At 41.0% G+C, this 23,281-nt stretch overlaps 1 protein-coding gene and 1 long non-coding RNA gene across 2 annotated transcripts in view; one reads left to right on the plus strand and one right to left on the minus strand.

The window, feature by feature from the left end:
• Positions 1-23,281, minus strand: part of LOC108071519 (glucose transporter type 1-like) — a 95,493-nt gene that overhangs the window by 42,903 nt on the left and 29,309 nt on the right. Inside the window, exon 2 of the mRNA XM_070285249.1 lies at positions 8,950-9,144. The gene's annotated coding sequence lies outside the window, so the exon portion shown is untranslated. The remainder of the gene's footprint in view (positions 1-8,949; positions 9,145-23,281) is intronic.
• Positions 521-1,430, plus strand: LOC138928496 (uncharacterized). The gene is made up of 3 exons (XR_011444915.1): positions 521-716; positions 790-862; positions 927-1,430. It is a non-coding gene; the product is annotated as an uncharacterized lncRNA (long non-coding RNA).

Below are 23,281 nucleotides of genomic sequence, written 5' to 3' on the forward strand. Positions count from 1 at the left end.
AGCTCGCGTCAGCTGCTAACAAAATCAAACATGTTTGGTTGATCAAACAGAGCGGAGCGGAGCTGACCTTATCAGCTTTCAGCTCCGCTCTCAGTGTGCGCGCTCTCATACAAGTAGTGTGTTTGTTTCAGAGAGCTGATAAGCCGTCAGCCGTCAGCTCCGCTTTCAGCTCGTAGTGTGCGCGCGGCCTTAAAGCAACGTTAAAAACTAGGAAATGAAGGAATCAGGGATTAAAGTACCGTACATAGATGCAAAGCAGAGAATGCGTCCAAAAGCAAAAGAGTTTTACAAAAACAAATTGCATTACATTTGAGTGAGAATAGGAGTGCCAACCGAACGTCTTTCAATATTTCTATGTTCATTTAGTTTGACTTCGTTCTTTTGTCTTTGCGGTCGATCTGTATTTTAATTCTTCGGTTAACGATTTTTGTTTTATTAATTTGTTTTTGTTTTATATTATTTTAAACTAAAATGAGTTCATCATCGAGGCAATTGAAAATCGTAGTAATCGCGAAGAATGGCGACCCCAAAAACGTTTTAAATTTTATGAAACTTCCGAAGCAGGACAACAAGAAACATGTGAAACAAGTGAAATAAGTGAAAGAAGTGAAACAAATATTAAAACTTTTGTTATTAGTTGTGAAGAAAATTATAGCGTTGAAAGCTATGATTCATTGGCACCCTTACTATCTGACGAAGAGACGATGGAATAAGTGGTATGGATTAACTTTATCTTTCTTTTTTATTTATCTAAGAGTACCAAACTAAATATATAAATTTTTGTTTCAGAAAAACAAACTGCAACAAATATGTGGGAGCGATGTGCCAACATTTGTACGGAACTCATTAAAGCTATACTAAGGTATTATTGAAATTAGTATAATAAATAAATACAAATAATTTAATTTTAATTTTCTTTTGTATAGGTGTTGGTTTAGGAAAGTTTCCGAATTCTTACGAACAAGATATGAACAAAATTTATCAGCAACCCCTGGTTGGAAACAAAATAAATATGTTAAATTTAAGATGATGTAAATGTAATAAAGAAAATTATGAAGTTATATAAATAAAAAAAAAATAAATTAATTTAAAAAACTCTTATACTCTCTTAAGGCGACACTTCCGCGACTCTTCCACAAGACTCTTCCGCGACTCTTCCACAAGACTCTTCCGCGACTCTTTCACAAGACTCTTTCGCGACTCTTCCACAAGACTCTTCCGCGACTCTTCCACAAGACTCTTCCGCGACTTTTCCAGAAGACTCTTCCGCGACTCTTCCAAAAGACTCCTCTGGGACTCCTTCAGAAGAGCCCCCCGCGACTCCCTTAGAAGAGTCGCATTCTTAGGTACACATTCTCCCAACAGAAGATCGGAATGCGATCAGAATGCGATGTCGCGGGCGATCAAATTAATCTTCTAGAAGAGTCGCAGGCGACTCTTCCGCGATTGAAATGGTTGGCTGGGTGTGGAGTAATAGCACACGCATACATATGAAAGAATGCAGTTATGGCCAGTTGTTATTTTTGAAAATTTGTTTTAATTGTTTTAATACAACGAGACATCCATATTTATATAACTAAATACTTTTCAAATTTTTTCTCACTTATAATTTTTTTTAAAGTGCCTTTATGACCTCTCTTCCGCTTTTCTTTACCTTTCTCTTTATTCATCTTTTCGTTTTCTGCGTTCCTTAAACTTTGGCGCTCAATACCACAAGAGCAATAACAGCAGCAACAAAACTGGCATGCGAAAAAGGAGAGAAAAGGCAGAGAATGAAGGAGCAGCAGCAGCTGCAGCTTGCCCTTTGAAAGTGTTGTCCGCAATACAACAACAACCACACCAACAACACCCACAAATAATAAGAACATAAACCATAGAGGGAGAGCGAGAAAACTTATTATTATGTTGTCAGTAAAGAAACCAACAACAATGGCGGCCAGAAGAATCAGGAGCAAGTAAAAGAAACTGGGAGAAAGAGCAGAAGGCGCAAAGAATGAAAGAAGTGAGAAAGAGAGGGAGAAGGGAAAAAGAAGGCAGGGAGAAAGTCAACCAAACAACAAAAAGGCCAACGCGTGCCAAAAGAAAAAATCAACAATAAGAAAAATGCTGGAAACGGGAGCAAGGAAATCAGAGGCGCACGATCAGCTTGGGATATTTTAGGATATATATATATATTCGTTCCTGAAGCATTGGAAAAACTCCATAAAGAATACTTGGCAATTTTATTTATTCACAATTTAAGAAATATTTGTAAAGTTTATTTTAAAGTAAAGTAAATTAATTAGAAAATCATATAAATACGTAAAATACACAAGTATTTCTATATAAGCAGTAAATTTATATATCAAATTAAAAAGGTTCTCCTTTTTCAAGAAACATGCCGTACATGTGTAATCTAAAAATCACAAAAACACAATTTAAAAGCTACATGAACTGTTTCAATTGAAATATCCTGGTAACAAAAAAATTTAAAATTACTTTTCGACCAACCAGAAAATCCCATCATCGCCTTCAATTGGCTTTTCCACAATCTGTCAGCTTTGGAATTCTCCTGCCATTCTCTGGCATTTCCCTTTGTTGGCCCCTCTCATCCCCTCCCCTTCCGATGGCGGGCATATGCTAATATCGGTTTCAATAAAACTATTTGCTCAACTACCTTCGAACACCTTTTGGTCGGCCACTCGTCCAATCATCGACCCTCTTGAAAATTTCTCTTTTCCGCCACTCCGCGCCACTGAGTTGGCCGGGGAAAATTCCCCCCAGCCGCACGCTTTTTCCCGACCCACTCAACGGCCCCTCTCGCTCGGCGCAGTCATAATTCATTCGAAAAAATAGCGAGCCAATATTTGTGCGTTGGCTTCTTTATTTCTTGGATTTTTTTCCTCTTATTTTTCTCCGCACTGCTCGGAGCTCGGCTCTGCTCCTTTTTATTCCGCTTGGCCACACAAAAAGGTGCGGAAAATGCAGAGCATTTTTCATCATTTACCATTGGCGCTGTCCCCACGCCTCGACTGCTTATCAATATGGCCGCATTAAAGCGCTCAAATATGCGCAAATATCTCGCAATAATATTCAATGGCATAGAGAATTTTTCGCTGGCAGGCGGAAATATATTAAATTATAGTTTTTGCCTCTTTCACGCGCAAAATATTTAATATTTATTTAATTGCGGCGAGGACAAAGGCTGGAAAAAATCCAACGAATTATCTTTACCGCTGACCGGAGCGGACAGAAAGGAATGCAAATAATAACAATAAGTTACTTAATTAAATTTTTCACGTGCCGCAGGAGACAGATAGACACTGCCTCCGCCTCCGCCTCCACCTTAGCTGTCTCTGTATAATTATTATTGAATTGTGTCTGGGAAAAATTTCAATTATGAAAACCAAATAGTTCAATTATGTCTGGGAACCGGGAGAGCTGCTGCTGCCTTTCATATTGTTAAATGACTTTCCTTTCAACAACGCCCGAGACTCAATTATAAAGGGATTTGGCAAAAGGCGGCCAAGTTAAGCGCGCAAAAATACAATTAAATTAATTTGACATTTTCATTTAGCGAAATTGCAGACACAACAGTTACAATTACAACATCAACCAACGGCAACCGCAGTATCGAAACTAATCAAATCAAATTTCAATTATTGTATGTGCCAGTAGTCAGTGGGCGTGGCCCATTCGAACACGAGGGCGTTATTTGCAAATGCAAATGCAAATGCAGTAAAGCCCCCATCTTCCCGATGCTCCGCCCCTTGACGGCGCCCCTGTTGGCGATCTCATTTCGACCCCGTTGCCATTTCGCTTGATTACATGCATTTTATATGCGCCCGCCCGAAAGTAGGCTACACCTTTCAATCACAATCAAATTTTATGCCCCTCACATGAGCACTGGCGCATGCCAAGAGCTTTCCACGGAAACGAGTGCCTACCGTACGGTCCCCTCTCTCGGTTTCCGTTGCCGAAACAAACAGCAAACTGCAAAATAACAACAACTATTTGCGATGGCAAAACAGGAGTTGAAGAGTCCTGGGCTTAGGCGAATCGAATGTACTCTAAAAATGAGACTGAAATGTGGAAAAGTAGTGATTTGCTGTAATTGTACCAACCTTTTTTAACAATGACAGGAATTCTGAAGGGAATTTCTTATTCTTATAATAATGCAAATAGAAAAAAAAAATAGATACTCCATAGCCAATATAAGTTTACACTAGCTTAAGTTCTCATATCTTTAAACATTAATTTTCTTACCTAAAGAAGATTCTATTTACCAAATTAGGATTACCTTAAAGTTCCCAATCACCTACAACTTTTTACTTTTATCCTAAAACAACAACCTCCCATTGATGTCTATTTATTCCGTAACGAAACAGTTAACCCAATTCAATGATATAGCATTTTAAAGCTCTCGAGTTTCCGCACTTTTCAATGAAGTCTCGTCCTCGGCCCTTGTAATGCCATTTCTTTCCGCGCATTTTCCACACATTTCGAGTAATTCAATATTCTTCGTTGCCCCCTTAATGTTGTTATAAGGTAAAGACCAATAAAAGCAACAGCAACAGTAAAGGCAACGACCAAATTGACAGTTTGCTAGCCAAGTCACTGCCTCTGCCTGCCTGCCGCCATGCCAACTTTATTGCTAACTATTGTGCACAGTGCGGCGTATACGTAATATTTGATTGCACCTGCGCTGCCTGTCGATCGAATGAAATGGGTATGGAAGGTAGCTGGGAATCGCGATTCTCATTTACATAACAAGGACTCTGGAGCGAGTGTACTCGGGCAAGTATTGAGTGAGTGCAGTCAATTCGGCGTTAAAAAGCGTTAAATGTAACAAGCCAAGCCAGTCAGCGCAGTTACAACAATGAGAGCCAACTTTAAGCTTGCCAGCAGCACACTAACTCTTTTATACACAAAGGAAAAAAAGGGAAAATTAAATAAAGGATATAAATATATCTAAAAGGTTACTTTAATATCAATCTTCTACCTTAATTATAGAGGAAAATAAAGCATATTGCATTCTTAACTTGATCTTTATTAAATTGAGAGGAAATTTTTAGTAGGAGGTTATTCTGGAAATTGTTTTTAAATTATTTTTAATAATTAATAACAAGTGCTAACTATTTTAAGAGCCTAATCCAAGAATAATTTACTTTAGAAAAATGTAACCATACTTTTAAAATTATAAGGAAATATTATAGACCATTGTAAAAGAGATAAGTTTACCTTCCAAAAATATATAATTATGTTCAATCCCTTATAATTACAATTTCAGTGTACTTTCATTCACATTTTCACCCATCGCACATGCAATTTAGCTTGTTATTCGCCTGAGTTTTCATTTTGCTGCTGGTTGAAAACGACGACGACGACGTTGGCGTATAATTTACATTTTGCCTCGCTTCACGAGGTGCCATAATCATAAATTGACAACTTGAAATTTGCACAAGCACACACAGTGAACCGCCCCCCATGACCATTTTCCACCCATTTGGCCAACAATTTCCACCCACAAATTTCCTCACATTTTTCGCCCCGATGCTTCTTGGCCTGTCAGGCATTTTTCGGGGCATTGTATCTGCATTTTTAATGCACTTCTTCCTACCATTAAAGTGCAAAATGTATTCCACTTGCCCCCTAAATTATTCCACCCTCCATATCCTGCCACTCAGGATCGGTTTTGTTGTTTCTGCAGAATTTGACAAGTTTTGAAGTCGAAAATTTTGTGCTCCTTTGTTGCTTTTGTTGCAGCAGCAACAAATTGGCGCGGCTTGTTTACATGCAAAAAAAAACCTAAAAAAAAAAACAACAAGAACAAATATGCAACGTAATGAAAATTCATCGGGAAAGGCAACAAAAACTGAAAAGTGCCGGGAAAAGTTGCAGCAAAACTTTTTGCATTTTTGGCTGCAAGTTTTTGGGGCTGGCAAGTTGAATTCGTCGAAAGTTAATTGAAAATGGCTTGCACTTAATTTAGATGAACTTTTGGCCACAATCGCCAAAAGGGATATAACGCCAAGGGATACAGGATACAAAATCCGCGCCGCCAACAAAGCAAGCAAAATGAGTGACAGAAAGCTGTGTCAACAGACAAGCGGCTAATGAAGCAAAGGATAAAAGCTGCAAAAGGACACAATAAAAATGCAAATATTTAAACAAAAGCCGCACAAACACGAACGTTTCCAGGGAAAACCACAAGGCACAAACAGAATATACGTGGAAAATGCGACTGTCTCCGTTTGTGTGAAAATTAACACGCAATTTTCAGGCCGACAACAAGCGAAAACGAAATGGGAACGAATAAAAATCAAAATAAAAATAAAAAGTGGCCAACGGAAGGATGGACTCCGCTTAAAGCCGAAAATCAAACGGCGAAAAGACAACACGCAAAACGATCGATAAAGCCGGCCAGATAAGAGAGGTCCTGCGAACCAAAAGGAAGAGTTGCCATGTTAAGCTGTCTTCCAGACAGAAAATGTTGCACAGGAAAAACTTGACATAATTGGTAATTAATTGTATTGAAGAAATGTATTTTCAATTTATAAATACATTGAAATTAAGACTGAATAATACATTAAATTGCTAGTGAATTAAAATTTTATAAATTAACGATTAATTTTATTAAAGATTTTAAATCGTTTAAGAAGCTGTCTACAAGTATGCTATTATTTGTATATTAATCTCTTATTTTATCAAAGAAAAAATCCTTATTTAAATCTGTTCTGGTCGATATTTGTTTTCTGTGTGGTTACCTCGGTCTCTCCTCTTTCCTGTCTCTTCTCCATCTCCATCTCTGTATGTGTGGCACACTTTAAAGCATTAGTTGGACTTTTTATGGCCCTGGCATTAGGCGCTTAAGACGTTCAAGCCAAAAGGATAACAACAACGGTCGGCAGACGACAAGCGACAAACGGACAGGAGACAGTGAGCGGCAAAGAGATATGTTCGAGGAAGGGAACGAGGCAAAGACCAGAAGGAGAACGGCATATAAAAGCAAAGAGGCTAAGTGACAACTAAACTTAATGGCACTTCAACAACAGCATGAAGCAATGGACGCAGAAGAGCCACCGAACCCAGGACACTGGTGTAGTAAGGGGGGGTTTTGGGGGAAGGGGAGGACCTCAACGGACATTAGCCTCATTGAATTGAATGACAAAACAAACGACGGACGAAGGAGGCAAAGGCAAAAGGAGAAGGACAAGGCGATGTTGCGGATAAGGATAAGCAGTGCACGCACACTGGGGGGAATATGTTTTTAATAAAAGTTGAAAGTAAAAATAAAATTAAAATATTTAAAGTATTTTTATTTTAGGAAATATCACAGAATATTAATAATAATATTTATATTTTTTGTAATATTTACTTTTTAAATCAGTCTTTTTCTGTCAGTGTTCACGCACACAGTAGCTGTAGCAATGGCAATAAGCGCGTTACAACAACAATGGCATTGAGCGACGACAACGATGAAAATGTTGTATCAGGACAGCATTAAGATAAAGCCAGCAACAGCATCAGGGCATAAATAACGCCGATCTGAGCGGGGAAAAGCGTAAGGGATAAGCTTAGACTAGTGGATAACGAACATAGGGATACTCTGAGATCTGGGTTAGAGAATCGCCAAATTGGTAAGGTATTTTCCAAAAGGCAGAGGATAACACAAGATAATCTCCACTGGTTAAGAGACAAGAAAAAAAAGACTAAAGCTCTTGCTGAGAAGCGGGATAAAAAGGTGAATTAACCAGAGAGTTTAATAAAGAGTATTTATATTTTCCTAAATAGTCTAAATCAGAACTAATTCAGTACTTAATAAACCTTTTTAGTAAAGCTTTAAAAACAGCTAATGTATTATAAATTTGTCTGAAATTTACATACAAGGTAAATAAAAACAAACTTCCCTTGAGCCGACCCCTTTTTAAGTCGTCTAAAACTCTAAAACACTTTGAGTAAGGTTCAAGAGTGACCCAAAAATACACAAAAAAAAAGAACACCATCACCTCCTTATCGCCATTTGCCTCTCTCCCTCCACCATGAGCTCTATAAATGTGTGAAAATAGTGGACAATTTTGCTATCTCTCTTTCTGTCACTCCTGCTGACATTCCGCTGTCTGTGGGCGGCCGCTGCCATTCTTTCGGCCGCTGCCATTTTGTTGCCATTGTTGCTGGACAATTTCCGCTTCCGGCGCGTGAACGCAGCCAAAGAAAAAGCGAAGCGCGAAACGAACCAAACTCAACTGAACTGAACCGAACTGAACTGAACCGAATTGAATTGAGTCGAGTCGAGTCGAGGTGAAGGAGTGAAGGAGCGAAGCCATGTCGCATATTGGTTTATGCATGAGCCTGGGCCAGCGACAATGGGCCACGCCCCCTTACGAAGGCAGCAGCGGGCAGTGAACACTTCATTTGTCAAGCTTAGTTTTGGGCAGAGAAAGGACACGCCGAGTCCTAGCCAGGGCATGCACTGAGGTTAAAATATCTTCTAGAAATTAAGTGAAATTTTGGGAAGGGTTTTTTCTTATAAATAATACTAATAAAATAGGAACTTTTCTGGTTTTGTGGATAGATTTTTATATACAAATTATAATTGATAAATTGTACTATTAAGTTGATTAATGTTTAAAGAACTTTTGTTACATATTTAATTATATTATGAAAGGTGTAGAACCTCAAAAAACCTCAAAACCATATTTTTTTTGCTTTGAATCAACTAATTTTTGCAGATTTAGTATTATTTATAATTTTTATTACATTAATCTTTATAAAATTGTTGAAAATTATATTTTAGCACACCTATATCGAATTTTATATATTTTTTGTAGGTCTCCCAGTGCGCATTTAAATGAGCCACCGGGCTATTTGAACAGCTCCGAACTAAACTAAGCCAAACTGAACCAAGAACCCAAAAAGCTGAAAACTGAAAAGTGCAAAAAAGGGAACGTATTTCTCAAATGCACTTACCGAAACTGCATTAATTATTCAGCAGCCATGGCTGAGGACTACTGGCCTGTCCCGCTCGGCTCTGCTCTGTTTCGTCCTGGCTCCTGGAGGCCGCTCCTGGCCTGGTCAGCGCGGTCTGGGTTGAAAGTCGACAAGTCGCAATGTGGCAACGAGTTGAGCAGCTGAGCTGAGAGGCCGGGCGAACTCGATGCATGCCTGCAAAACAGAGGGAAAAGTGGCATAAATATTAAATGCAAAATAGCACAAGAGCTGAAGCTGAAGCTGAGAAATCCCCAACTGCCAGCAGGGATTTTCGCTGCCTTCATTTTCTCACGAAGCAGAGTTTTGTGTTGACCCTCGCGAAACTTTCTCCCATCCCATTTTAGCATTTTCTCGTTGGAATTTTTCTTTCCAGCATACTTTACTAAACATTTTACTAAATTATGACGTCTTAACAGAAAAAAAAAAGAAAAGTATTTTCCCTTTTTTTTTCTATATAAATAAATCAAATAAAATATGCGCGCGTTCACGCCGAAAGCTGAGGCCAAGACATTGGCGCCGGGCAAGGGAGGCTGTCCTTTGTGACCTGGTTTTTTGGTCATAACAATATTGCCAACCGAAGCGTGGAGCAGCGCACACAATTACCGTGGCAACGTTTGCCCGCCCACCAGAGCCACGCCCCTGTCACGCCCCCTCTTCAAAGAGAGAGTGTGTGTGTGTGTGTTTGTGTGGCACTGACGTCATTGCTGCACTCGCACAATTACCATTGCAACAACTGCAAAAGACGACTACAACGACGACGTGACCTGGCGACGGTCACTTGGGCTTCACTTTAAATATATGCATATGTGGGGGGTGGTGCTGGGAGGCTTCTAGAGTGGGGAAGGACCTGCCAAGGTTAATCAGCTGCTCGTCCGCCCATTTTAATTGGCCTGCTGCCTGGCGGCCCCTTTAAGTGAGTTATAAAATGCGAAACTATTTCGACATCAACCATCCATCCATCCATCCCCTCCTGCCCTGACGTCCCTTGATGAGCTTTAAATTTGAGGAGCAGCTCGTAAAGCTCAGGCAAATGGAATAGGAGATGAGCTGCTGCCGGGTAGAGGATCTGCAGCTAGCTAGTGAAGTGATAAACTAGGAAATGCTCCCTCAGCGAAGGATTCCTAAGCACCCAAGAGCAAATACCCTTGAATTGATGGACTCCATGCTTAAAATGCACAGGGGAAGGTGGTATATTTTAAATAAAATATAATCAATGGTTAGCACTTTTATAGGAAATATAAGGAAGGGTTCATTGCTAGGGTAAACAATATTTAATATGGCCTGAAAGGTCAAAGATTAGCAATTTTGGGCAATTATATTGACAAGTCAGCATAAAAATTACATAAAATATATTTTAATAACATAAGTAAATGAAGCCTTTTTTTAAAGGGGAATATTTTAAGTCCTTTTTTCCTATAGTATAAACTCTTTGGAAATTATAATCCTTCCTTAAACTTCTTTTGAAATATAAACATTGTTTAATTTGCAGTTTAAAAGAAATTTAAATATTTATTTAAAGTTTTTTCAAGCTTTCAAGATTAATTTAAAAAGTTTCTCTAATTTCTTAGTATAATTAATACCTCTTTAAATGATTTCCTTGTGCCTGCTATAAATACACACTTTTAATTTGGCATTCTCCTTCGTAATTCCCCGCTTCGCTTTCCGATTCAACGATAAACATCTAGCACTTGAGCCCCGCACCGCATCTGAAATCCATTCTCGGGCCATGATTACACTCTATCGCCTGCTTAAGCGCCTTTTTATTTAACTATATAAAACTGCAGCGCATCAGAAATTAGAGAAGCGAACGCCGGCGGCGAAAATAAACAAGGGAACGTGTTGAGAGGAGACTGGAAAATGGCAGCTGGAGGGGCGTAGGGGCTCAAAGTTCAAAGGGGAGAGATAGTGAAGGCAGGAGGTGACAGAGGGTCACAGCGTGATAACGCTTTGTAAATACTTTTGCTGCACTTTGCTGCTGCTGCTGCTGCTGCAGCTTCCACTGCTGTTGTTTTTTCTAGCTTTATTTTTTTGTCGCTTCCTTTGGCTTTGCCATCGCAAATTTTTATCTCCATTTGCGAGCTGCGCTTTTCTGCTTTTCCCCCCAACCGAAGGGTGAGGGAAAAATCACAGAGACAAGGCTGCGCTTTTGTTTTTCCAGGCAACGCCAAGCGAGAAAAGGGATATTATTAAGCGTGGATGTCAGCGGCGTTATCGCCAGGCCAGCTCTAAGTGCAGGACACCAAATAAGAGGACGGAAAAACAGACAGACAGACAGTTGGAAAAACTGTAAGACACAAGGACCCAGAGACAGATCCTGTGACTGCTATGTGTTTGGAAAGCTTTTTGCCAAATTAAATATTAAAAACGTTTGCACTTATGCAACTTTAATGCAATTTTGCCAAAGTAAATGCCGCGACAAGAAAATTTCCCGAGTCCACATCGCGTATACTTAATTTGCGGCAATTTCCTCGGTGGCCGCATATAAAAAAGGATTAATACACTTGAAAGGCAGCGGCCACCACGCCAAGAGACCATTTACCTGAAAGCCAAATGAAGCCGCAATAACAGCGACATTTACAATGGAAATTAGAGCACAATGGCAGGGCTTTCGGATACCCTACAAGTGCACTTTACTTTTCTAGGTTAATCGAAAACAATACTAATAGTTTGGTGACTTTGCGAATGAATAGCTGAATTTTTGTAAGAAATATTTAAGATTCCAAAGGGTTTTTATGGCTTCCAGAGAAGTACTTATAAAACGATTTAAAAATGTAAAGAAAATGATAGATTCTAAGCCTTAAATTCGATGATCCTGCAACCTCTTGCAAAATCCCCTGTTACCCTTTTGAAAGAGCATACCTGTGGCCATAAGAAGCAAGAGCCAATAAAACGCGAGAGTTGCCTTAATTTACAGGCCAGAAACTAAAACAGAAGCCGAAACTCATGGCGAATCTGAGGCCGGCGGAGGCACAGTTACAGGTACAAGTTTATGCCCATGGAAGGGCATGAAAAATTCAGGAGGCCACGCGACTGCAAAAGCTGCCCAAAATGTCACACAACTGTGTGTGTTTGTGTGTGGGTACTTCAGGAGGAAGGACCTGCCGCCTCATTTGTTGCTGCTTCTGCAGGACTTGTTCGCTGTTGCACTGCAACTTAAATCACATCCTTCCCGGTACACCAGGACATGTGATTTTCGGTCAGACACTGCACCAATGTCGGCGAGGGGCCAGAGCCAGGATATATAAGCATGTACTCGTATCTGCATGCCACTTGCACTCTTGCTACTTTCTTGGCATTTTACGTGCCCCGTCCCATTCCATTTTCCATTTACCATTTCCCCATTTCCCCATTGCCCCTCTTTTGCCATTTCCCTACTCTTTCTCCGAAGGAAAATCCCCTGGCCATTTCTCATCGGCTGAAACAAAGTCGCGCGTGGTTTCTTTCCTTCCGCCTTGCCTCCTTCCAGGACTACATTTTACTGCATGACAATTTATTGAGTTCCCCTTGTTTTCCTTTGTCTTTCGGGGGTTTACCCCCTTTTACCCTTTGTCTCTTCGTTTTTGGTTTTTCTTTTCTCTTTTTTTTTTTGTTTTTTTGTGGCAACTGCTTATTTTGCCTGTTTTGGCTGGTTGTAAATTTTTATTGTTCCCCTTGTTTTTCCACCAGATACTATTTTATTTGCCATGCAGAGAGCGAGGCGAATCGCAGTGGCTTTTTTTGGTGTTTTGGTAACGAGAGATCTTGTCCGGGTATCTGCCACAAAGTATGCAACGAAATGCACCTAAGGATGCTTGGTACTTCCAGTTTTTTTAATGATTTTTCTAAGAGCTATAAAGCATTCTAATGTTGATTTTATGGCTGGCTTTTGCAATACATTGTTAGGGTTTTAGACTCTGAAACTATGTCTATTGTTACTTGGAACTACTATTTGATTTTAGTTAATAAATTTAATTATTGATAATTCTCCTATAAACTTATTTAACTCCCGGGCTACCTCTTCAAATTTATTTAAAATACTTCAACACACTTTCAATTACTACCGAGCATTGTGTTGTCTCTGAAAAACTTTACTTTAACAATTTCTACATGTTTTTGTTTATGGTTTCGCCACCGTCTTCTCTACCATTTCGTTTTCGCTTTGTTTTATATGTAAAATTTAGTAAATAACGCGAGTTGCCTGTGCTTGCTTTACTTTTATTTGCTCGCTTTTATTTGCTGTTGGCGTTGCTGTTGCCTCTGCTGCTTTTTACTGCTGTGGGGAAACCCCCAGCCAGCCAACCCTTTGCCACACTACACACTCCTCTCCTGTGGAACTCCTTTTTCCCCAGCTATCTGCGGCTTGGCACACATTCCCACACATTGTATTCCCAGCGATTTTATTTACATTTGCCGTGTGTTTTTCCATTGCACTGCCGCAGTTCGTGAGCAAATAAAGTGGAGGGACTCCGCCTCATACATTTTTCGCCAGCTGCTCCCGTTTTTTTTTGTATATGTTATATATATATTTTGTTCCTTTTTTTCCCCCTCTCAGCTTAGCATGCTAAAATTACTTTCAGGATTTGATCCATAATGCAGGGCGTACGGACCGCATTTGACGTATTTATGAGCTGACCGCAGACAAGTCCCCGCCCAGTTTTATTTTATTTTACCTTCGCCATCGGCACTCTCTAAACTCCATTTATAACTTTTACCACCCGCCTGCCCCCCGAAAAAGCCAATCAAAAGCCACAAAATTCTGCATTCTCCGACACCTGATGGTGGCTGACATTGGGTGGCTGTTTCACTGCAGCTCTGTTCGGTTCAGTTCGGTTGAGAAGGAAAAAGAAAAAAATAGGGGAAAATAAAGCCAGCCTGCTAGCTGTGGATATGTGGGTGCATAAAAAATGCACACGCCACCGGCCCGAGGGGAGTGCCACCTGCCCCTGCGGCACCTTTACCGCTTGCCACTGGCCCGCGTTCAGTTCCAGGGAACTGACCAGCCACTCAGGCCACCCAAAGCCCACACCTAGCCATCGAATCACGCCTACAGCTGCGGCCAAGGTAATAGCTCTCAAAGTATCAAGCCATAAATTAGTGGGAAATATCTGATAGGATGGGAATTTATATGATATCTGAGTAAGAGAGAACTTAAAAAAAGTAAAAGTACAAATAAAATCTTAATAAACTCGAAAACCTTTTAAAATAATCTATGAAAATCATAATCATAATCATAATTTGATGTTTTTAAACTTTGATTTGTCATAATAATAATAAATAATTAAGAAAAATAATATACAATTTCAGATTTCTTAAACCGGCTTGATCAGTTAGCTTCCTTTCTCTATTTTTAATATACAAAAGTATATCTAAGCCTCTCTATAATAGTCCCTTACGCAAAATGTCACCAAATATATCTTAATTAAAAATAAATATCAGTAACAGATTTCACCTACACAAAACCCATTAATATTAATCAAAATCATCAACTATCTATGCTATTATTTTCCCTGAAACTGTATGGCAAAGCCAAACACACAAGCTCAGACTTTAAATACGACCAACATGGCCGCTGTCGTCTGGCCCGACTTTATATCCGGCGAAGGTCCTCGGGGGGTAGACAGCCAGGTGGTGGAGGCGCACAAAAGCCTTCTGTGTGAACCTGCACACATTGCAATTTGCAATCTGCAAGGCGGGATACAGGACCCACCACCTCCCCCTAGAGCCTGGTGCGGTCATTTGGCGGTAAGCCGCCTTGTCATCCACCTGGCAGGACATCTTCGATTTAAGCATTACATGGCCACCGCCCGGCCCTTTTGTATCTGCGCACCCGCCATCACCGAACTATTAAACAATAAAAACTAGCATAAAACAAAGTTTAAACGTTGTCCTAGCCACAGCAAGGATTTTTGTTGCTTATTGTGTGGCTTGAGGGTCTGTGTGGTAGGGTTTGCTACAGCAGTCTGCATCAGCATCGCTACAGCAACGACTTCGACATCGACATCAAGTGTTGCTGTTGGCACGTTCAACTAATTTGAAATTAATGGAATTCCCTGAATAATTGAATCCGAATCGCTGGCATCTGTGCAATTAGTCGCCGCTGCCATCAAACTGCAGCCACACGGACACAGCTACACGGCATACACCTCATTATATGTCATGTCATCTCATTATGGCTGCCCCGACTCCATTTTGAGATGTCAGTCTAAGTGTGTGTATGTGTGTGCGCGCCTTGTGTGTACATTATGTAAGGCCTTAAGCTGTGGCTCATCTTTGCTATGTGTGAGTGTGTGGAGCATGCAGATTTCGTGTGCCGTTATTTAGTGCATGACAGTTAAATGAGTTGTGGCCTTTATCAGCTGCAGCTAGATTTAACTGCATTTAATCAAATGGGCCAAGAGAAGAGAAGCTAAATTAAAGCTTTAAGGTGCCAGGAAAATGTATAAAATATAATATATCACATACAAATATATAAACTATTGATTTTACCCTAATATCCCTTATTACCTTATAAAAAATATCATAATTTCCTTCCCAAAGAAATATAATTAAATTCCCAAAGAGAAAAAAAAAAGTGTAAGCTAGCCAAAGCCAAAGATAAAGCCAATTAAAACATTCAACTTTTGCATAATTATGCTAAAAGTTTCTCCATCTAGCCAGCATAAAGTTCGATGCGATTAGAGGTGGCCCGAGAAACTCCCCGAGTTAATCATAAATCGTTCCAAAAGGAAAACAAGTTCAACTCGCGCAAGGACTGACGTGATCCGGGGACATCGTCGTAGCCCAGTTATTGCTCATTATGCATCCTCATGACTGCGGCGGCTAGGGAAAACATACAATGGATGGGATGGGATGGGATACTTTCGACATGCAGTTGCCAAGCGTCCTGGCCAAGGACACGTACCGTTTGTCCTCCATCACGCATATGTGTTCTCATTTAAAGCCAGGCTGCAGGGATAGTTTCTACTTTAATATTAATTATTGCTTTACGAAGATGATGATTTATAACTGTTATATTTATATTTAAGATTGAAATATAATTTTTTTAAATTCTTCACTTGGTAATTAACTTGACCTAAGCTCTTTCTTGGAAACCCATTTCCATTTCAGCCTCGTCAACTGCCTGCAACGCGTGATAATCAACGGGGCGTCCAACTCTGGAGGCGCCCCATTTCCCATTTCCCATTTTCCCAGTCAGCGCATCGCAGCAACGACACACCTTTAATCGACTTCATTTGCTCATTAGGCAGATGGCAGTGCGTGTTTGCGGGCACATCGAGAGCCACCAACACGAACCCGGGATTTTGAGAGGGAATGGGAATGGGCACGGAGACCCGAGGACCCCTAATGCCATTTGCCATCCCTTTTCAGCGCGTAATTGTTTCCTTGTTAGTTGGCACCTGAGCCCATATCCTGAGTCCTGCGTTTCAGCCTCAACCTGAGCCACGACACGTTAAATGCATTTATGAATGGGCTGCAGGTTGCTCCTGGCAGGCTGCAGGTTGCACCATGCATATGCACCATGCACCATGCTCGTTGCTGTTAGTTGCTGCTGCTGCTGCTGCTGCTGGTTGATGGCTTGGTGGTGGTGGAACCCCCCCCTTTTCAGTCAGCGGTGTCGTCAATTGCAATTACTTGCAAGGTCCTCCGTTCACCGTTCGCCGTTCACTCGGCTCTGGGGGCCAGGACATTTAGTCCCCGCATTCATTCGCCCCAAAGAATCAGGCCAGGACATTAACGCTGCAAATTGTGTGTCCTTTGTTGCGGTTAGCACAGAGGCAGCAGCAACAGTACACTGTTCAAAACAGCTGCAGAAGCTGAATTTGTTTTAAAATTTAACTGAAATTTCAAGGTATTAAGAAAACATATTAAAAGAGATTTTGGGGAATTTTCTAGATTTATTATCTGAGCTAGCTTTAAGTTTTTCTTTTGCAAAAAGATTTTCTTTCTCTGCACCTAACGGTGTCGAAACCTAACACTGCTTTCCCATCTGCTCGGAGGTTCCTCGCATCTACTAGTTCGCATCTCGCATTACGCATACGCCGCGTGACCCGTGGCCGAAGCTATTAATTTAGTGGCCCAGTTGGCCAGTCAGTAATTGCATTTTATTTGGCCATAGTCGCTGCTTTGGTTTAATTGGTTTTCGTCTGTGTGCAAATGCGTGTATGTTTTCGTTTCGTTTCGTTTCATTTCAGGGCGCTGAAATCTATTTGGGGCTTAATTAAAATGCAACAGTGCGTATGCGCAATGTTGCAAAAAGTCAAATGGCCAGCCGAAATAAAAGGCAAGGCCTCCCCGAAAACTGTTTGTCTCTGGATCGGCATCCTGCTGTCACCGTGTCACCTGAGGGGCCGTTGTCTCTCTGGGTTCGGGTTAAAGATAAAATAACTGCAAAATGTTGACAGTCTTCCCGCCTCGCCCTCGCTCTCCTTCTCTCTCTGTTTCCGTCACAATTTTATTGACAGCAGAATGGCCTGATTGCTGTTGGCCTGGCCAGCATGAAAATAAGAAAAAAAAAAAAAGAGAAAAGGACTGGCTTGTCAACACTTGAAGCACTCGGATACCAACACACAGACTGAGAATCGAAATAAACGTTCGTTTTGCCTTCATAATTTGCATTGTTTGCGGTGGTCCAGAAACCATTTCGATAAGAGACTTCAGCTCAGACCCCTCTGTCCAAATGCTGAATACCCTTTTTGGAAATGCTCTCTGGCTTTTCATTTTTCTCTTGAGATGTGCCGGGGTCAAAGGTAAATGGAAATTGGAGTCAGCAGCTCCTGTTCATTGTCAGAGGTTTCTGGGGAGATTTGCTCGTTTATCACTCGGTTATGGCGAGTTCAGCGGGCAGTACACCGAAGAAAATCATTATTATTAAATTGAAATTACAGGGGTAAAGTTGTGGAATTATGAAAAACTATTTATATTTAAAGGAACTCGAATTTTTTGTTATGTAAAAAGAGTTTAATATCCAGCAATCTAAAGCATCTAAAAATAACCAATATATTTATTTATTTAAATTTTTCGTTTCCCTAAATTATCTCTCCTTTTTCTCAGTGCCTTTAAAATATTGCGGGCGTGAGTGTCCGCTGCAAGGACATCCCCCCCAACAAAAAAAGCCCAGAGGAAACTGGCTCACGAAGTGATTGATGGTTCAGGGGCATGTCAATCGCCGTTTCCCCGACTGCCGCTGCAGTTTAAACAGATTAGAGCCACTTTTCAGGGGGCAGAACCGAAAAAAAAGCGGCGAAACAAAAACAAAAAATTCCAAAAATGAACGGCGGCAGTAGCGCGTTTATTGCCGCATGTTGCGAGCCTTGTTCAATTTGATGCGACACCTGGCCGAAGGACGAAACAACAAAAGGAGCGCGACCGTTCAGCCGGCAAATGTTTTACACGGTGTCCACTTTTTATTTGCCTTACAAATTAAAATCCAACACATGTTGTTTAATTAAAAAGAATATATACATATATAAAGGCAGATGCCTGGCTCATGTGTACGTATATTTATGCTGGCGTGAGTGTATATTTATGCATATCGCATATACGGTCATAACAAGGTCCTGGACACCGCAGGACACTGGCGGATCCTGTTGGCAACACAATACTTTTGAACTAACGAGCGTGAAAAATCATGCGCCAGCAGATTGCAACACATTTTGTATGTGCTCTATGTGTGTGTGTGTGTGTGTGTGGAGCGGGGAAAAGGAAAATAAATGCCAGTGCGGGTGGCAACAGTTCAATTAAAAGTTTTCCAAATTACGAAAGTTATCCCGGAGATGAATAATAAACAGGGCGGACTCGTTAATGGAAGAGCGCGAAGAATTAAAAGTAAATACGCAGCCAGATTCCATTTTCAAATTAAAAATGTATAAGGAAGCAAAGGAAATGATGTATAAGAAGTGATTTTAGGGAACTATTCATAAGAAATGAGTTGCTTGTTTTAATAATAATATTTTTCAAAAACACAAATTTCTAGAGATTTTAAATCTTTTAAAAAGTTTGTCTAAAAGTATGACATAGTATTTGCTTCACTGAAAATCAGTTAAAATATTTCTCGTCTATTTTTTAAAATAATTTAGTATCAGCTTCACCCCATTTTAGTTGCTAAATATACTATTTAATTCAGAAAGTTTAAATCTTGTGATTTAAAAGATTAAATAAACAGGCTAAAAGTATGATTCGACTGAAAATCAAGGAACATTGTTTCTGTTCTATGTTTAAACCTTCTTTGAATGATTTTATGAGTAAATAATAATATTGACATCATAGTATCAGTTTTGTCTGAAAAATATATATATTTTATCTCTCTATTGGATCCATTGGCAATTCGTCATCATCATGTGTCGGTCCATTAAGTGCAGCCAAATAAAAGTTTTTGGGTTAACCTTACTGCAATCGAAATTGCATTAAGGCCAGCTAATTTTTTTCTTCTTCCTTTCCGGGGCTTACCATAATTCAAGGCAAGCGAAGCTGCATATCAAGCAAACTTTTTCCCCAATTCATTGGCCGTATCAAAATAAACCCAAGCCGCAGACAAACTTTTCACATATGACGACAAGTTTTCTTTGCTGCCACTTAGTCCCCGTCCCCGTCCCCATTCCCATCCCGGCCGTCGCTCCTTGTACACTTTTCCGCACTTTCTTTCGGCTACTTAACTGCAGCAGGGAAAAAGCCAGGAAAAATACCGAGAGAGAGAGAGAGATACTCACTGTGGTAGGTTTTTGGAAAAGCGAGAATAAAAATGGAGCTGCAGCTGGCAAAAAGGAAAATTTTCTAATGAAGTTTGCAACTCGGATGCGGAGCCTGGCACACACAAAAGTAAATTGATTGCAATTGGAATCAGTAGCAGAAGCTCGTAACGTCAATCAAATTGAATTCACGCAGTGGGAGGGCCATGAGAGCCTGGCCAGGACATCAAAGGCATCTCAAAGAAACTTGGGAAGGGAAGAAGGAGTCGCTCCGCTCTCCGCTTTCCGAGAACATGCATCATCAGTGTGAAACTTTGTTAATGAAATAGGTGTGAGAGAGCAATGCAATAAAAGTTAAGTGAAGTTGAATGCTGATGTCAGAGCTGCGGAAATGCGGCAACTAGCGGCAGACACTGAACACGGCACGGCGGATCGGATCCTTGCATCCTTGGAGCAACTGCATCTGCTGATTAAAAACGTCAATAAAAATCGCCTGCGAATGCGAAATTGCAGCTGAATGAACGAACGCTCGTTGAATGCCAAATGAGTGCAACTAATGAAATGCGATGCGATTTTAGCAGAGAAAGAACTGCGGGGGGAAAATGTGAAATAAGAGTTTTCCTGCTGCCACATGTGTGAACTGAACAGCTACAGCTTGTGGCAAGCTACTACTCAAAATATACTCAGCGTAGGAAACTATCAAATAACAGTTGGCAAGTGAAAAGGATTCGAAGCCTTTTGATACAAGTTTTTGCTAAGAAAAGGAGTCGGAGTTTCAGTGACCTTAAAGAACCTTAAAGTATATTTTCTTGTAAGGGTCAGTTAGCTTTTCTCCTACTTTAACCCTTAAATTAGTTTTGTGAATGCCAAAACTAATCTAATTGAAATGAAGCTCTGGCATATTGACCCCCTTTTCGGCTCTGCTTGATATCCATCAGTTGACCATAAGCTTTTGCTGAAATTTTCATGCTTCAACTTTCTTAAATGCACTCTTCGCCATTGTTGCGCTGGCTTTGATAATGTCATTGTTGCTAAAGTTTCCACCACAATCTAGGTTGGCGGGGGGAGGATGCTTAACCAGCAGAAGGAGGATGACGTTCGCATTAAAACGAACGTCAGCTGGGGCCCGCTTATCACTCAGCTGCTGCTGCGCTCACGCTTCGAGCGTTCGAAAAGTGTAGCACGCTTTTCAGCGCAACTAAAACTGTCTGCCAGAGGTGGCGAAAAAGGGGGGGGCGGAATGAACGAACGAACCAACGAAGAGGTCAGCTTCAGGTTGCTGCTGCTGCTCATTTGTGGGGAGGCAGTCTCTGCAACATTTGTCAACATGCCAAGCGTGTCTCACTCGAGCTTCGCGCTCCCCCTCTTCCTTTTCGATCCCCTAACACTCGCCTTTGTTTGGCAGTGCCACTGCGTGTATGTGTGTGTGTCACGGAGTGTGTGAGTGTGGGTAAGCACGGTTGACCTGGCGCTGTTTTAACTGTGGTTAACATATTTTTCAAGCGCTTTTTGTGGCCAACAGCGGCAGCGGCAACAACTTCATTCTTGCTTTTGTGTGGTTTTTATGGCTGCGGTTGTCCAGCTGCCACGCCCCTGCCCCACGTCCTTCCTTCACCCCCTCCTGCAGGCGCTGCCACAAAACTAAAACCAGAAGCTGCGTGTTAATTTTACATTTTTACGCTTTCATGGCCGTCACTTGCGTGCGGCATTGGAATGCATTCATCTCCTTTCCTCGTCCTCTCTCGTCCTTTCTGACAGTTTAGCTCATTGTTTCGTTAAATTTTAAGCAGTTGATTCGCAGCTCTGTTGCAGTTAACCTTTATGGCCGCAACAGTTTAAGCCGATGGCCGTTTTACGACTGACTTTTGCGCGCGGCCTGATGGGCTAAGCGCGGATTACGCATACGCCATGTGTGCCGCACAACGAAAATCCCCCTCAGTAGAGTCTGTCTGTGTGTGTGTGCAAAAGGAGAAAAGGCATAGTAAATGTGGTTTCGATGTGGTAATATTTGTGAAACCAATAATAAACAGATCGTTTACTTGGTAAGGTTAAGAATTTGTTAGATTCTAAGTCTTTGTCTTCAATTTATTACTTCTATATTTAAAAAAAAACCCCAACATTTAATTTATTCAAAAATCAAATCAATTTTATACAACCATCCGCATTTTAATCGATTTCTGAATTTCTCTGGCAAGCAGATGCCATAATTTCTTTTTTAAATCAAACATTTTATGAATGGGAAACCGCCGCCGAATGCCGTTTGCTGCATTCTTTTTTCGTTTTTGGCCATCGTTTCGTTATGTTTTTTTTTTTTCTGTGTTTGCGCAGCGTGCGGTCTTTGACATGGTCGCCCGGGGAGTGGGAATGTGTGCAGAGCTAAGGGGGATCGGAGGGGGGGATCGTGGACCCACAGGAGCGGTGGGCGTGTCCGTATCGACGCGGCTCTGGCAATTGGCACTTGGCAGCACTCGCTTTTGCTGCTCGACTGACTTTTTGGCCGTTAAAACCGTTCGAGTGCCATAAGCTGCTATTAATTTGAATTATACGTCCATAATTTCCCCGCTGCCAATACGAACAGCAATGGCAACTGTCAATGCAATTTATATGCGACAGCCAAGGGGGTATGGGAGGGGCGAGTCGGTCACAACAACAAGAACTTGCCCCACAAAATGGACAGCTCAGTGATAAGCGCATTATCAGCGGACAGATGGTGGAAAATGATACGATTTTGCAGCAAAAGCCAGTCAGCAGATGAAGGACTTAAATGCTAAGAGCTAGAGGAGGCTAAGGAGTATCTGTATATCGATTTAATTTAGATATTTATCGATATTTTGGAGATGTAGCTTTAACATTATCGAGAAATGTATACTTATAAACATTACTCAATTTATAATCGGAGGTATTAGTTGCTATTAAATCTCCTTAACTCTCTCTCGATTTTCATTTACATCGATACAATATTTTCGATATATTTTAATTACGATAGTTCCTCCCTTCAGTCATAACTAATTCCCCTGCTCGATATACAAAACTAATCCCTACTCTCAGTCCAATTTAGTTCATGGCAAAATACTTTGATCGCCTTAGCCAACACGAAACGGGGCAAAATCAAATGATTTCCGTGGAGCAGCAACGAGGGCAAGACATGGCACCGGAAGTGTTTTCCCCGATTTCACAGAAGCCAAAGAAAAGCCCACCTAGATGAAGGTGAAACAGGAGGCAAAGCAGGAAAATGCCGTGCAATTTACCTTTCAACTATTAAACGTCCGTGGCAGGGGCACAAAGCGAAATCAAAGTGGCATGAAAGCGCAACGAAGACAAGGGAAAGGAGCCAAAAGGACGAAGGAGCACAAACTAACACGAAGGCGATAGCTTAACCCTTTTGCAACATGCGGCTGGGAGGAGTAATGCTATTAGCCAGGAGGGGGGAATTGAGCTGAGAGGCCACAGAAGGGAGGAAATTGCAAAAAAATATTATTGTATGCATTGTGTGTTGCCAGGGACTTACGTTACTTTACGTTACGGATTTGACCATCAAAGGTGCCAAGGGACAGTTGGAAAATGCCATTGAACAAGTATAGAAGTGTGTGTGTGTGTGTGTGTATAAAATGTCCTTTGAGGCAACCAAATGGTAGCTGTCTTTGACA

The sequence above is a fragment of the Drosophila kikkawai genome, chromosome 3L (assembly GCF_030179895.1).
Source record: "Drosophila kikkawai strain 14028-0561.14 chromosome 3L, DkikHiC1v2, whole genome shotgun sequence".
NCBI classification, from domain to species: Eukaryota; Metazoa; Arthropoda; class Insecta; order Diptera; family Drosophilidae; genus Drosophila; species Drosophila kikkawai.